Below are 15443 nucleotides of genomic sequence, written 5' to 3'. Positions count from 1 at the left end.
GGATAAAAATGTTCCTCTGAGTCTGAGCACGACATTAGCTATTCCCAGGACAAAAAAATGTGTACTGTGCTATTGGAAAATGAAGCTTTAATCCAAAATGACACGGCTGCACCGTAAATTCAGAGATTGCAGAATAGCTGCCTACAGCCCCCATAATTCATTGCGCTGCCTGCAGCCCCCCAGGATTCCATGCGCTGCCTGCTGCCCTGCCGGGCATGCAGTTCGCTGGAAGTGTGTTTTCTTTGTTTTGCCACGGCCGTGACAATGCGGCCATCCCGTAGGAAGCAGCCCGCTCTGTTACTGAAATTGCGCACAGATGGTCATAAAGTAAACATTTTCTTTTTACTTTGATGGATTTATACTCCAGATCCAGCCACTGAAGCAGCAGTTAAGTGTTCTGGTGTGATGGGATGTGCTCGAGACGAGGGGGGTCAATGGGTGTGGGGGAGGGGATTGGAATGAAGATTTGCGTGGGAGCAGAGCAAAATCGATCGTACTGGCAACTATAGGAGAGAGGGGCTTGGCTGAGTGTGAAGAGAGTCCTGACCTGGGTTTGGAAGTGAGACATCTGTGGGGTGGTATATGCTGATGCCCTTGGTGCTGGGGTGGATGTAATGCGGGTACATGGGAGTGTGTGGGAGGGTGTCCCTTGGGGCCAAGTGTGGCGATGGCAGTGGTGTCCCTGGGGGCTGTGTGGTGATGATAGGGAAATATCCTTGGGCTGAGTGTAGTGATGGGGGGCGTCCTTGGGGCTGAGTGTTGTGATAGGGGGCATCCTTGGGACCAAGTGATGGGGGGCGTCCTTGGGGCTGAGTGTGGTGATGGGGGCCCATCCTTTGGGCCAAGTGTAGTGATGAGGGTGTCCTTGGGGCCAAGTGTAGTGATGGGGGGCGTCCTTGGGACCAAGTGTAGTGATGGGGGGCGTCCTTGGGGCTGAATGTGGTGATGGGGGGGCATCCTTGGGGCCGAGTGTAGTGATGGGGGGTGTCCTTGGTGTAGAGTGTAGTGATGGGGGGCATCCTTGGGGCCAAGTGTGTAGTGATGGGGGGCATCCTTGGGGCCAAGTGTATAGTGAGGGGGCATCCTTGGGGCTGAGTGTGGTGATGGGGGCCCATCCTTGGGGCTGAGTGTGGTGATGGGGGTGTCCTTGGGGCTGAGTGTGGTGATGGGGGTGTCCTTGGGGCTGAGTGTGGTGATGGGGGGTGTCTTTGGGCCGAGTGTAGTGATGGTGGGCATCCTTGGGGTACAGTGTAGTGATGGGGGCATCCTTGCGGCCAAGTGTAGCGAGGGGCAACCGTCCTTTGGGCTGGGTGGGGTGGTTGGGGGTGCACCTGAGGCTGAGTGTGGGGAAACAGACCTTGGGTATGGGGTTAAGGTGGTAAGTCCAAGGGCGGTTCTATTAAAGGGGAGTGAATTCTTTGACTAAGGGATAAGGGGGTGAGGGGAGACCTTGGGGTGATGGTTATGAGTGGATAGAAGTGCTTGGTGTGGGGGATTAAGAGTTTGGTGTAAGTCTTTGGCGGGGACATGGGTTAAGTTCAGTGGAAATCTTTGGGGTCTGAGGCATAAGAGCTGGGTGGAAGTCTTTGGAGCGGAGAGGGTTAAACATGGGGAGGGTGTCTTTTGGGTTGCGGGTTAAGAGTTTGGAAGTATTGTGACAGGATTAAGAGGGGGTTCACGGGTAGAACGGGTATAACAAAACGTGGGTGGTGGGGGAGTCTTGGGGTTAAGGACACAGGAGTAGTTTGGGTGTGGATAGGGGCCCGAGTGCGTTTGGGGATGTTTAGGGGCAGGAGAGACATGGGGGGGCGTTTGGTTTGGGGTGTCATTGGAGGGTAGGTGGGTTAATGCAGTCAAAGTCTTTTGAGAGAAGAGGCTGGGCAGAGGCTTTAGGGGAAGGAGGGCTAAGTGTGGGGAGTCCTTGAGGGAGAGGGCTAAGGGCGGGGGAAGTCCTTGATGGGGGGCAGTGGGTTAATGGAGGTTCTGGCGGTTAGGGGTGGGGTGCAGTTGGAGGACAAGAGGGATGAGGGCAATTTCAGGAAAAAGGGGGACAGTTAGAGAAGAATAGTGGAGGGTGGATGCAGAGTGTGGGTGATTGCTGGGTGCTGAGTGTGAGTGGTGGGTCTGAGTGTGGGGGGCCTACTGCTGTATGTGTAGGGTGTGCTGTGTGGGGGTGAGGTGGTGCTGTGTTTGTGGGGACTGTGTGTTTGGGGGACTGGTGACGAGTGTGTGGAGATGTTTGAGGGGTCTGGGTGTGTCTCTGGGTAGGTCTGAATGTGTGGGAATGTAGGGGCGAGTGTGTGGGGTTGTTCCTTGGTGCTGTTTGTGCTGTTCAGGGGGGCCTGGATGCTGAACGAATAGGCCTTCTCTGAGGTATTGTTGCAGTTTGCAAAGTCCATGCCTTAGTGTCTAAGTTCTCTGCATAAGGCCTGGGGTGGTCACTGGCTTGCCGGAGAGCATTTTTGGCTGATTGTGAGGTTTAGGCACCCGACTTCTCTTTTTATTGCGCGTCTCGTTGCGATTTAAGGAATGCAAAATCTTTCTTATTTTTCAAAACATTCAGTTATTGCATTATGAAATGCTCCCTTGCTGCCTGGGCTTATTTTAACCCCCTCTCCCCAGCCATTGTGCTACCTGCGTTACGGTTGGGTCCGCTTCTCCCCCTTAATCCCACGCATGGCTTTGTGTTCTCCCCTCTCTGACTCTCTTGCTCCATTGACCTGTATCCCTCCCCTTTGCGCCTGGGACTGGGTCTGCGTCTTAGCTGTTAGGAGAGATATTGCGCAGTTGGGGGAGGAGGGGGCAGTTGGAGAGAAGGGGGTGGGGCAGTAGGAGGAGATGGGATGGTTCGGCAGTTGACGGAGAAGGGGCAATTGAAGAAGGAGGTGGTGGGGCAGTTGAGGAAGTTGGGCACTTGGAGAGAAGGGGCTGGGCCAGTTGAATGGGGTTGGGGCATTTGAGTGAGAGGGGGTGGGATCTGTTGGAGGCGAAATCGGGCAGTTGAGGCAGAAGGGGCAGGGCAGTTGGGAGAGAAGACAGTAATGAAAGGAAATGGGGTGGGGAGCAATTGAGGGAGAAGGGACAATTGGGGGAATGGAATGGAGCAGTTGAAGGGGTGGGGCAGTTAATGGAGTAACTGCAGTGAAGGGGGGTGGGGGTAGTTGGGAGAGACGTGGTGTGTGATAGAAGGGTGTATGAGTCAGATGGGAGAAGTGGGCAGTTAAAGGAAAAGGGGGAATTTTATGGAGAAGGGGTGGGGAGCAATTGAGGCCGAAGGGCCTGGTGGCAGTTGAAGGGGGGGGGGCGGTTTCGGGCATTTGTGCAAAATGGGGAGAACAGGATGGGGGCAGATAGGGAGCAGAGGATGTGGCAGTTGGAGAAGTGGTGGGGCATTTGAAGGGAGAAGGTGTGTGGGGCAGTTTGGGGAGAAGGGTGGTGGGTGCAGGTAAGGGTTCTCCCTTACCTGCACCCACCACCCTTCTCCCCAAACATCAGTTGGAGAATGAGATGTGGGGCCAGTAGAGGGGGAAAAGGCAGTAGGGTCCTGTGGGCAGTTGAGGGTGGAGCATTTGATGGATAAGGGGGTAGTTGGGGTGAATGGTGGCTGGGAGTAGTTGATGGAGAAGGAGGCAGTTGGAGAAGGGGGTGGTGCAGCTGTTGAGGGAGAAAGGGGCAGTTGGGGGGTGGTGGGGTAGTTGATGGAAAAGTATGCACTTGGAGAGGCTGTTAGGAGAGAAGGTGTGCAGTTGAGGGGAAGGGAGCAGGTAGGGGATGAATGAGGTGGGGCATTTCACAGTTAAGGGGCAAAGAGTGGCTTTTTCGGGGGATTGCTCATTCCTCAGGGCTGTCTGTCCTTAACAGGAAGGCACCGAAAAGCGGAAGTTTTACTTTGGTCTCGAGGGATTAGAATGTCTGATCACCGTTTTCAAAACTGAAGATTACTGTTTTTCTGAATCTGGGTCATTCAGTTCAAGAACTACAGCCATGAGATGGAGGTTCAAAGGGCCCCAAAGAAAAAGCAAGAGGCCAAGGCGACGACGAGAGAAAGGCACTCTGCACTGAATGTCCGGCTCTTTCTCAAGAAACTTTTCTTCAACCTCCTGTAAAACTACTACAATCATCTCATATATATTGTGAAGGTGAGTTGGGCCTGTTGGGATTGGAGTACTGTGAGCGTAATGGCAAGGGCAGGAACGGTGAGAGCGCACTGACACATGGGGGTTCACTCTTGCCAACTGAGACTAGCAAGACATAAGCGAAGAGCCCAATGTTGGAGCTCTGTTCCGCACTACACTGGTCACAGCACTGGCTATTCACCTCACAACTTGTCTGTGTGAACTAGCTGAAGCAGCAAGTTTGCTGCACCAGTTCTAAATCGAGTGGCTGAAGGCAGACCTGGTTAAGACATTTCTATTACACCAGTAGTGGGTTTACTACTCCAATTAAGTTATTAACGCTCAGAAGACTGCTTTGAAAAAAACACTGGCAGGCACTTTGAGTGCACCATTTGATGGGATGGCTTGATTAATACAAGCTCAAAGAGTTCCCATGAGAAGGTATTTTGGGGCAAGCGCAGGATCTGGGTGTAAATGGCTATGGGGATTAGCATGACCATGGCCAGTCAATAAGTGGGCAAATAACCAAACATCTGCATGCTTTGTGTCCCTCCTTTTATGACATTCTCCCCTAGCTGTACTCTATTCCAATAGTTTCAGTGACACCCGATAGCCCTCAACTGACTCACTGGGCAGGGTCAGGGCACCCATCCGACTTCCTGGCTGGTTCTCAGGTTCTCCTTCCCTGTTACTCCCTGGGCTGGATCTCCACCTGACACCATTGCTCACTGGTAGGGGCAGTGGACCAAGTTGTAATTGTGTCTTCTCCCACTGTTACCGCAGTGTGATATCCTGCGCAATTTGCCTTATTGTTCTTGTCTACGCTGTTAGTTAGTCTGATGGCCAGTAAGTAGGTGCCTTTAACTTTTGTTTTTTGTTTTTTTTTTAATTGTAGAACAGTTACAAGCCACGCAAAGACACAATCAGTTGGCAATACATCATTTGCAGGCATCACTGGCGGCGCTTACCAGGACCGATTCATAACCAGAATCAGTGGAGAAGTCGTTGGGAATGGACACTGGATCATCCACACAACAGAAGGTGATATTCCCTCATAACAGAACCGTTCCCAATTTAAAAACTGTAGTTAACTTACTTAATTTTGAGAGTACCTTTTCCGCATTGAATGGACACCATATATAGATGGTGGCCGTTAGCGAGAGCTGTTGGTGTATCAATTCGCTACTGCATGAACAAATCCTATTCTAGACTAATAAGCCATTTGTTTCTAATACATTTTAAAACCTGCCCCTCACATTCATTGCACATTGGCCATTCCTGGTTTCCAAGCAGAATAGGGGTAATTAAAGGCAGGGAGTGGGTATTATCTTTGGGGTGTTGTACATTTGTTAGTCCATTTGAGTATGTAACAAATCAGTGATGCATGGTTTTCAGGCAGGAGGCGTTGGGTCAACCATGTAAGCAAGGTGTGCCTTGGTATATCTGGGGTCATGTGTTTCCGGACCTTCTGGTTATGTTAATTAGCAAAGGGTTTAAAAGACTATTTCCCCACATCCACTTATGCTTTCTATTTCTAACTGTGCGATAGTTTCTAATTTAAAAGTCAAATTGTTGTATCTACACAATGAATCTGTCAATCTTGTTTCTGCATGATTGTCCTGTCTCCCATCCCCACCGACTCAGTGCCTGGCTCAACATCTCCTCAAAGACATATTAACCCCTTTGACCATTAAAGACCATAAATCTTCTGAATGCAGCCACAGAAAACCATGATTCATTTTCAGTTCAAATCTATCTTTTAAGCCTGTTTCAACCGTTGTGTACAAATGCATTTAAATGTAGTGACACATTTGTAGGTTGACATTTTAACATTTGTTAATCCTGTATTTATTCTACAATAAGTAATTTAACAATGCCTATTCTGATGTCCATTTATATTCATATATCCTTTCTTTTTTTTGTAGAATTTTTGAGATCTGTCTGCAAGGCTAACAGTTGGCCTACTATGGACGGCCAGGTGATGAGAAGGAAGCTTGCCACCAAAATCTGGAATGCCAGAAGAGGCCTAAAGAAGACACCGCCTTTCGAAATGCAGGATCGATGATTATTTGTTTATATTTTTGCAAACTGATTTATTCTTATAGAATACAGCTATGCCGTTAAACTGCATTTGTTAAATAAAACATTTTTTGAACACTTTCTGAGCCTATGTTTGATTGAAGACATCTTATAGCCACAGCAATACTATAATAAAATATCAACAATGTATAGCTGCAGTATTTTACTATCATAATAATGTTGGCTGCTCTCAGTGATATTGGGTGAAGTGACTGGCGGCAGTCTGTCATGCAGGTAGACCTTTAACAGATTCTGTTTAGGTCACTGGAAGTGTGTGTATCAATGCAGTGCTTTGTAATTTTGGGTGTGAGGCCCTGTTGGCTAGAGGTGAGAATTGAAATTAGGGAGTTTACAGGTTGGTTCGTGACATGGGAGGGGGCGGTTGTAGTTTTGTGCACTAAATCGGTGAACTTGGTTAACAACATTTGTGTGCTCTAGCAAAGATGGACAGTGACAGCTGCAAAATTCATTAGATTTATTTCCAGTAAACTATCCATAAGTCTAACGAGTCATTCTAAAGTAATGCCACCAATCTTACTCAAAAGGAATACATCCTTGGGTAATCAAATCCCTTTTCCTAAATGTTTTGGAAGCATCTTGAAATCTTTTAAACTCATCATGGAGTGGTCTGTAAGAATCAGTCACAATTCAAAACCCATCCTAAAGTTCTCATGCAACCATCCTGAAGTAATCCCCACCCATCCTGAAGTTGTCATGAAGTCATCCTGGAGTAATCCTGAAGTTGTCATGGAGTCATCCTAGAGTAATCCAAAGTCATCCTGGAGTAATCCCAACTCATCCTGAAGTTGTCATGGAGTCATCCTAGAGTAATCCAAGATCATCACTGGAAGTAATCCAAACTCATCCTGTAGTAGTTTCTGTGATAACTCTAGAGTCATCATCTCATTACATATTTTGGCCTGTTGGAATACTTCGGATGATCTTCCTGAACTATCCATGGATGACTCTAGAATGGAGTCATCGGATGACTCCAGAATGATTCCAGGATGATCTTCCTTTTTGACTTGGGAGGTTTGCCCTCTGTAGACGATATGGAGACTTGTCCACGAACATTCTACTCAGGTCTGAATATAAAGAATTAGGGCAAGGAGAGATTATCTTAGCATAGCTAGACAACTGTCTCCACAAATACCGCGTTTGAAGCAATATTAACCACAATTTGTGCCTGATAACAACTTTGGGCACATCCTTAGAAAGAGCAAGTATTTTATTTCAAATTTGTCCTTGAATCCCACTGAGATACTCGCCCAGATCCATAATACACATATCAAATTCATATAACAAGATTGGCTCTATTTTGGCCAAATAGAATTTTAACAGAGGCAACATGGAAAATATGCATAACTGGCTGTATTGGCGCTTAAGCTGAGAGACAAGGGGCCACACCCTATCTCTCAAGGATTGCTTCCAAGCTACCAAAGAATTAGTGTTAGAAAGATCTTATCCCAAGTATCTCAAAGAGAGTGCACTATCCAGCCTCTGACTGCCAATTTCCCAACACATAGGGCCTCATTACAAGTCCGGCAGTAACCATGCCAGTAAAACCGGCAGATTGCCGCCCGACTTGCAATATTTACTGGAGCCTGGCTTGCTGGAATCACCAAGGTATTACGATCACAGCATTCCGAGAAGTCAAGCACCGATAAATTTCATTCCCGTTTGGACTCAATGGGAATGGGGAACACTTTGTCACCGGCACAGTAAATAACCGTGCTTGTGCCTCCGTTACGACCTGCTTACCGTGTTTGCTGTGCCCGGCAGGCCAAGACTGGATGGGCATGAATGCAGAGGATTGTTTGCAATAATAGGCCACGTACTGCATTGGCCTAGCATCCAACATCACTCCAGTGTTTTATGCCTTAAGAATGGATTATCAGGTATATTCAACAATCTCAATGCAAGGCCACCAGAAACAGATTATAAAGCATGTGACTTTTGAATCCCTGTCTTAAACCTTTCCAATGGCGTGTTGTTGAGTTAGACAACCCTTGATGCAATTCTAATAAGTGCATACATTCTTAGTTAAGGGTGATGATGATATGGCAGTCAATCCCTTTGACAATTTCCCAAACCCCATGTTCCTGGGAACGGCTCTGAATCCATCAAGTCTGTGAGATAGAAGGTTATGTTTCCTTGTTAAAGCCTTTGCCTCTTTCCAGTGTCAGCATGGGAGGCCAGCTGCCAGCCTTCAACCAGCAGTGACTGAGGAAGGTAGGAACGGCCCGGGTTAGGTTAGAAACTCACTCTACCCTGAAACTTTACCATATAGCAGACTCTCAAACTTGGGTGTGTTTTTTTTCTCCTGTTTTTAAAATTGAAAGTATTGAAACTGCATTGTGAAACCTACGCCTTTTCCCCACTATCCAGGACTCTCAAACATAGGTGTGTTTTCTCCTGTTTTTAAAATTGAAAGTATTGAAATTGCATTGTGAAACCTGGGCCTTTTTCCCCACTATTCAGGACTCTCAAACTTAGTTGTTTTTATCTCCTGTTTTTTAAAATTGCACTGTGAAAGCGGTGCTGTTCTGTAGATTTGCCTTCCAGCAAATGTACTCATTTAGCGAACCTTTCTACCACTATCTAAGCGCCTCTTGTCTTTTCCAATTGTCAATTTGTCTTGTCGCTCTGTCTCGTCTGCCTGCACCCTGCCCCGTGTCCCTCCCTAATGTTCTCCCCTACCCCCTCTTACTCTCCTCCTCTTCTCTCTGCTCCCTACCTACTCTATGGTGCTCTCTGTCTCTCCTATCTTTTCTGACTGGTTCTCCATTGACTATCTTGCTCTCCTCACTAAATCTGATAGGAAGAAGTTTAAAAAGGCCACCGTGGTTTCCAACCCAGGCCTCCCTATCGCTGACACCTATACCAGTGCCTCCTCCAGGCAAACTCTCACCGACATCCTCTTTGTCATTCCCTCGCCAGACCTATGGAGTCTAAGTATGGTCTCTGTGCTCTCCCCCTTCTCTTAATGGTGGCATCTGGTGGGAGGCCCTCCTGCCCTCCTTCCACTCTTCTAAGGTCATGATTAATGTTTACCTGAATGGTACCGTCTTGGTCCAAGGACCTCAAGCCAACCTTCTCCACTTTGATAGACGCTTCCTGCGCCTCATCAATTTCCTTTCTTCTCCTCATGTCCCCCATATTCCCCCTATGGCTCCCTTGCCTCCCCTTGCTGTCTCCTCCTTGGTTACCTTGCCCTCTCCTCCTTCCTCCTCTGCCCCTCCGCGGGCTGCTTCTACACCTACGCAGTGCATACCTCTGATTTGTACCCCTCCTGGAAGCCTTTCAAGGACGGCAACCATCACCATATTGCCACTCTAAACTCTTGCTCAGCTGTCAAACACTCCTCTGACATCTGCCGCGTCCTGGAGGAACTTGACCTCAATGTCCTCGGTCTCAACGAGGCATGGTTCATGGCCAGCTCTGTCACAAACTTTGACACCCTCCTCCCTGATGGCTACAAGAACTTCACCGTGCCCAGATCCAACTGTCCCGGAGGGGGTGTAGCCCTGATCTTCCCTGAGTGGATTCCTGCCTCTGTCATTCCTACGCAGGCCTACTCCTCTTTTGAATTCCTTGTCTGTAGGCTCTCCCTCTCTCCTGACCATTCCCTTACTGTGGCTACCATCTATTGACCACCTGGTCAGATCTCCTTCCTCTCTGATTGGGTGAACATCTCCTCCGCCCTACTGGTCTCAACCACCCAACTCCTCCTTCTTGGAGACCTCAACATCCACCTGGATGCTTCCTGTCCTTCCACTGGACTCTATTGTGACCTTTGCAAGTCTCTCTCACTCTCTATTCTCCCCTCTGGCCCGAATCACTCTGCAAGGCACACTCTGGATGTTCTGATCTCTTCAGACCTTCCCCTCTCGACCCCTTTAACCACTCCTCTCTCCTGGAGTGACCACTTTTTTCTTTCCTCCCATCTCACCCTCTCTCCCCCACAGGCCAAGCAACCCCAGCACTGCCACCTAACTTCTCGGTTATCCTACCCATGAAGCATGTGTCAGTTGAGGCTGACTCACACCCTGACACAGCCCTTTCCATGCTCCACTCTGCTATTTCTGATACTCTTGATGTTCTTGCCCCTGTCACGAAGATCCGCTTGAAGCCAAAAGCCAAGTGCAACTCTTGGTACGACTCAGACTTCGTCACGCTTAAATGCAAGTGCAGGGTGGCTGAGAGGAAATGCTGTGCTTCTAGTACAACCTCTGACAAACTGGCCTGCCGCCTGCTCCAACAGCAATACCAGCTCTCTGCCCGCACCAAGAAGAGAGCCCACATCCAAGCCCACCTCTCCGCGGCATCTAACAACTCGGTCAAACTCTTTAAAATCTGCAAGGAGCTGGCCAATCCTGCTGCAGTATCTACCTCTCCAGTCTCCTCCCAGGCCATCTGCACGGGTCTAGCTTCTCATTTCATTTGGAAAACTCAGGACATGTCCTCTCTCTCTTCCTCCCGTCCTCCTCCGTCTCCTCCCTGCTTTTCCTCTGGCCCTTCTTCAGCCACCTCCCCTCCCTCCTTCTCTGCCTTTTCCCTGTTCTCCTCAAGCAAGGTTTCTAGACAAGTCTGATCTATGAAAGTCTTGTCAAAACAGGTTCACCCCGTTCCTCCAAAACCATCAATGATCACAGTGACACCCTGGCTCCTGCCCTGGCTGATTTCTGCAAGCACTCCCTTGTGTGCACCAATGGTATTCCTCGATAATCTCCTTCTAGGAAAGAAAAGTACCACTTCTGCTTACTACAAAATCCTCTTCTTGTAATCGCTGCAGCTTTGTGAATACAAATTGTCAGGATGATTCCAGCCCAGCTAACTATCATCCAATCTCCATCACTCCATTCCTGGTCAACCTCCTGGAAAAGCTGTCCATCTCCCAGCTTAATCTTCTGTTTGAATTTGTTGGCTGTTTCCATGACCATCAGTCTGGCTTCAGAGCTGCCAGAATCACGGAAACTGCTCTCCTGAACATTTGTGAAGACCTGCTCTCCAACCCTGACTCCAACACTCCCTGTGTCTTCATCTTACTTGTTCTGTCTTCTGCCTTTGACACTGTCAACCATGCCATCCTGCTCAACCGTCTCCGTGATAACCTGAGTATCACCGATCAGGCCATGGCTTGGCTGACCTCCTTCCTCTCCGATCGACGCTCCCAGGTCCAACTTGGGTCCTTCCTCTCCTCTATCTCTATCTCTACCTGTAGTGTTCCCCAAGGGTCTAACCACTCTCCCTGGCTGTTCAACCAATACCTGACACTTCTTGCCCACCGCATTGCCACTCTCTGCCCCAATTTGTAGTACTATGCAGATAACACTCAGCTCATTTTCAGGCTCTTTTCAGCCATCTCTTCTTCTTTCATCTCCCACTGTCTTTCCGCCATCCAGGAGTGGTGTGCCACAAATGATGATATATGCCTTAATTCCAGTAAGACTGAGATTCTCCTCATCAGCGCACCTGCTCCCTCCTTTCCTGTCACTCTCTGGCCGGCCTCTCTTGGCCCACCTGTGAGGCTAAAAACATTGGTGCCATCTTCGACTTCACACTTTCCTTCTCTCCTCACAGCTCTGACGTCTCTAAGACGTCACACTACCAGCTGCACCTCCTCAGAGGTATTCTTTCTTTCCTCTCCTTCCCCCAGAAGCTCACTGTCTCCAGACCTCTGGATACCTCTGGAGCCTCTTTCTAAATCTGCCTGCCTCTACTCTCCGCCCTCTGCAACTCATCCAAAACAGGAATGTGAGACTTGTCCTTGGCCTCAAGCCCAGGGATCATATCTCTTCAGGACTGAAATCTCTGCACTGGATCCCAGTAGCAGCAAGCATTGAGTTCAAAACCCTCTCCATTGTCCACAAGGCCTTCTGGGGCCTGGGACCTCAATACCTTCAACTCTCTCTTCCTAAATATCTTCCTTCTCGAGCTCTTCGCTCATCCACCTCCAACACCCTCAGGGTGAGTCACTTTCACAAGCAGCGAGTTGGTGGTAGATATACGTCTCCCTGCCTCTCTGAAACTGGAGGAGAACCACCTCTGGTTCCGGAAGCACCTCAAGACCTTCCTCTTTGCTTCTGCTTTCTCTCCTCCTCTCCCATGCTGATTCCCATGGCTGAATCTGAAACTGCACTGGTTACCTGGCTACCCTCTGATCTCGGGCCCCGTCCCATGCCAGTTGCACACCTGCACTGCCCCCTGGCACCCCTTGCACTCAGGGACTGTTTCTGTATCCCTGAAGCCCCTACTAGCACTTGACACCTGATGTCTGCACTTACCCGTGCACTTGCCTCTAGCTGGCTGCACTTTTATTCATGGTCTTTATTTATTTTACTGTTATCCTATGTATTGCACTGCCCCACCTTTTCCCCCTGCACTTATCCCCTTCCCCCTCACCTGCACTTGCACGATCCTAATGTCACCTGGCCTAGTAGGATTGTTGTCTCTGTCTTCCCTCTGTCTCCCCTCCCTTGCCTCGTCATGCCCTGAAACACTTGTGTATAGACATGTTACAAATGCCATATCATATCATATCATATTTTACCTATCCACTATATGAAGATAACTGTGTGTACCTGCTCTGATCCACTGAGCTCATCCTGAACTGCAGATTAAAAGCTCTGTATCCCTGGGATAGCCACCTCAGTACAACCTATTTTGGAGGGGGAACCTTTGTTTCTCTGTGATAGTCCTCTGGACCATCCAGCTTGAGAAATGTGAAGCTCCCTAACTCTGTGCTAATTATAGAGGTGTACATTGTTTAACAGGAACTCTGCCAGTAGGTTAAAAATAATAATGTTATATAGCAGTTCCTCCTGCTGAGCCTCTAAGCCCTGTAATAGTCAGTGATGTAATTAGCCATTGATGTGGCACAATGCACAGAATCCATCTGCCCTATGGGTGAAAGGTAGTTTTTCGACACACGCATCTCCAGATTCCACCCCGAACAAGTGATGATTTGCTATGCTTAGGTAAACTCCTAGACTCCATCAAACATTGGGTTGACAGCCCAAGGGGATTGGTGAATCCCCTTAGCTCATGCTGTCAACAGGTAAAAGCTTAACTCAAAAACTCATCCTTTCTATGTGAGAGACAATCCTCACTGAATCTATCATTTCTACAGGTCATATGCCATTTGTTCCTTCCTGCACCCTTCAACAATATTGTCAATTTATATAACTATTTTGCTTTGCAGTAAAGACTACAGAGTAGGTTTTACGAAGCAATGCTGGAAAGATGCTGCAGGGTCACAATCCTAAATGTGCATCTGATAATATAGGTCCCCTCAAAATGACAGCAGTGGTTGCTCCCCTGAGTTAGGTTATGGGGGAGGATGCTAAACTGCAGCACCCCAATACTATCTGCAGGGACCTCCCAGAAAGAAAATATGGCATCCATTGACAAGCCAGAGTAAACAGACTGACTAACCTCTCCACTCAGTCTAGTATGTTATGATCAAACATATCAGATGTTACAACAAGTTCCAGCGTGGAGGTAAGGATGCTGATTTGGGGTATCATTCTGGATGGATAGGAGTGTAGATTTAATGCTGTGTTTTTGGCAGAGGCAAGATTGTTAAAGATCTATGATGTAGTTCGATGCCCTGTAACCATGTAGTGTGTAGTATGACTTCTTTGAAGCTATTTGGATGTCTGTGGAAGATTAGCAATATTCACATAGTTGTAAGTGTAATTGGGATTGTAGGATTATGTAGGAAGACTTATGTCAGGGTCAATAATGTGAGGTGGACAACTGCTTGTAGTTTTATCAGTCTTTGACATTTTATTTTAACAAAGAAATGCAATCAAAACCTAACTAATTTTACTCTACCAGGGAATTCCCTACAAAGTCTAGGATCTAAGGGAAATCTCCTAGCATGCTTAAACTGGCTCTCACACTAAATGAAAGAACAATCAAAACAAAGTACAAACAGCATAAATAAAATATGACTAAATAACTAGTGTCTTGGATGATTTCTACTTGTCCTGAGTAGATCTTGCTCCCCCCCAGTAATGTCCAAAGTCATTTCCTCCCAAGTAAAAAGAAAGTCTTAAAACAGTTCTTGAAAAGTTCCAAAGTTCCAAAGAACGTTCACTCAAACAAAAATTGACTGATAACTGTTCCTTCTCTGTTTGATGAAAAGATTCCCTTTCCAATTAAAACAGCACCAATGATATTCTTCGATAATCTCCTTCCAGGAAAGAAAAGCACCACTTCTGCTTACTACCAACTCCTCTTCTTGTAATCGCTGCAGCTTCGTGAATACAATTTTTCAGGATGATTCTTCTTATGAATTGCTCTCTTCTGAGCAACTCCCTTCTGCCAATGCTACTGTGAGAAACAAATCATTGTATCAGCACACACGAAAGATAAACAGATTTTAGGTCTCTAGCAATATTTTGCTCAAATACTTTGGATGCAGGGGAGGAATACTGGCCCTGGCACAGAGCACTAACAACATGCAACCAAAATAGTGTCCAAAATAATAGACACTCCCGTCCCCTGCACACCACTATTACTGAACATCAGTCAAAGCTTCAAAACAATAATGTACAGTTTAATGTAACATCAGATTCACATAAATGAAGAATATATAAAAATGTGTTACAGGTACATTAATATGAGAAGGCCATTGTAAGAGGATTCAATTCAACACTACAGCTAAGTCAACGCCTAGTCTATAATACTGAATGAAAACCCTTATTGATATATCTTTAGGTCCAGTTCATGCGTTCTGGATGACTACCCCTGTATAACACCCCTCTCTTGGAATCCCCCTGACCCCACTGAGCCAAGAAGTAGTTCTGTTTTGCAAGTTTAAAAGGTTTATTTGATAATTTAAAATAGATATATATATATCACGCTTTATAATAAATTAATAATTGAATAGCACACTTAATCTGATATGATAAAGATCAACAACGGAGAATCTGGCACTAGCACACTTCTTTATAATTACTAAGGAGTTGAGATGAAATGGATAAGGTAGCACACTGGTAAATAGGTACAGAAGTATAATGTGGTAGAAAATGCTTTATAGAGTTCAAATGGATGTAATGTTGAATGAAAATGCAATACAGAAAATACTCAATATGATTTCAACAAACAAGGTAATCACTTTTCTCTGGCAATCCCCTCCCCCCCTTGATGCAATGCAAGGAAATGGAAGGAAGCACACAGTTCTCAGAAATGCAATCAATGTAATCAGTTCAATCCCCCCCCAAGCTTAGACAACAGAAG

The 15443-nt window shown here is 47.1% G+C and overlaps 1 long non-coding RNA gene across 2 annotated transcripts; it reads left to right on the top strand.

The window, feature by feature from the left end:
• The first annotated feature begins 222 nt into the window (after positions 1–222).
• On the top strand, positions 223–6275 carry LOC138511729 (uncharacterized). 2 transcript variants are annotated; one of them, XR_011280662.1, is made up of 4 exons: positions 223–327; positions 3969–4139; positions 5011–5156; positions 6041–6275. It is a non-coding gene; the product is annotated as an uncharacterized lncRNA (long non-coding RNA). The 2 variants fall into 2 exon arrangements; XR_011280661.1 differs by lacking the exon at positions 223–327 and having other exon boundaries at positions 3283–4139.
• The last annotated feature ends 9168 nt before the right edge of the window (positions 6276–15443 follow it).

Source organism: Ambystoma mexicanum, chromosome 6p (genome assembly GCF_040938575.1).
Source record: "Ambystoma mexicanum isolate Mex_15411 chromosome 6p, UKY_AmexF1_1, whole genome shotgun sequence".
In the NCBI taxonomy this organism is placed as follows: domain Eukaryota; kingdom Metazoa; phylum Chordata; class Amphibia; order Caudata; family Ambystomatidae; genus Ambystoma; species Ambystoma mexicanum.
Note: the sequence above shows the minus strand (reverse complement) of the source record. Positions and strands in the feature narration are given on the sequence as shown.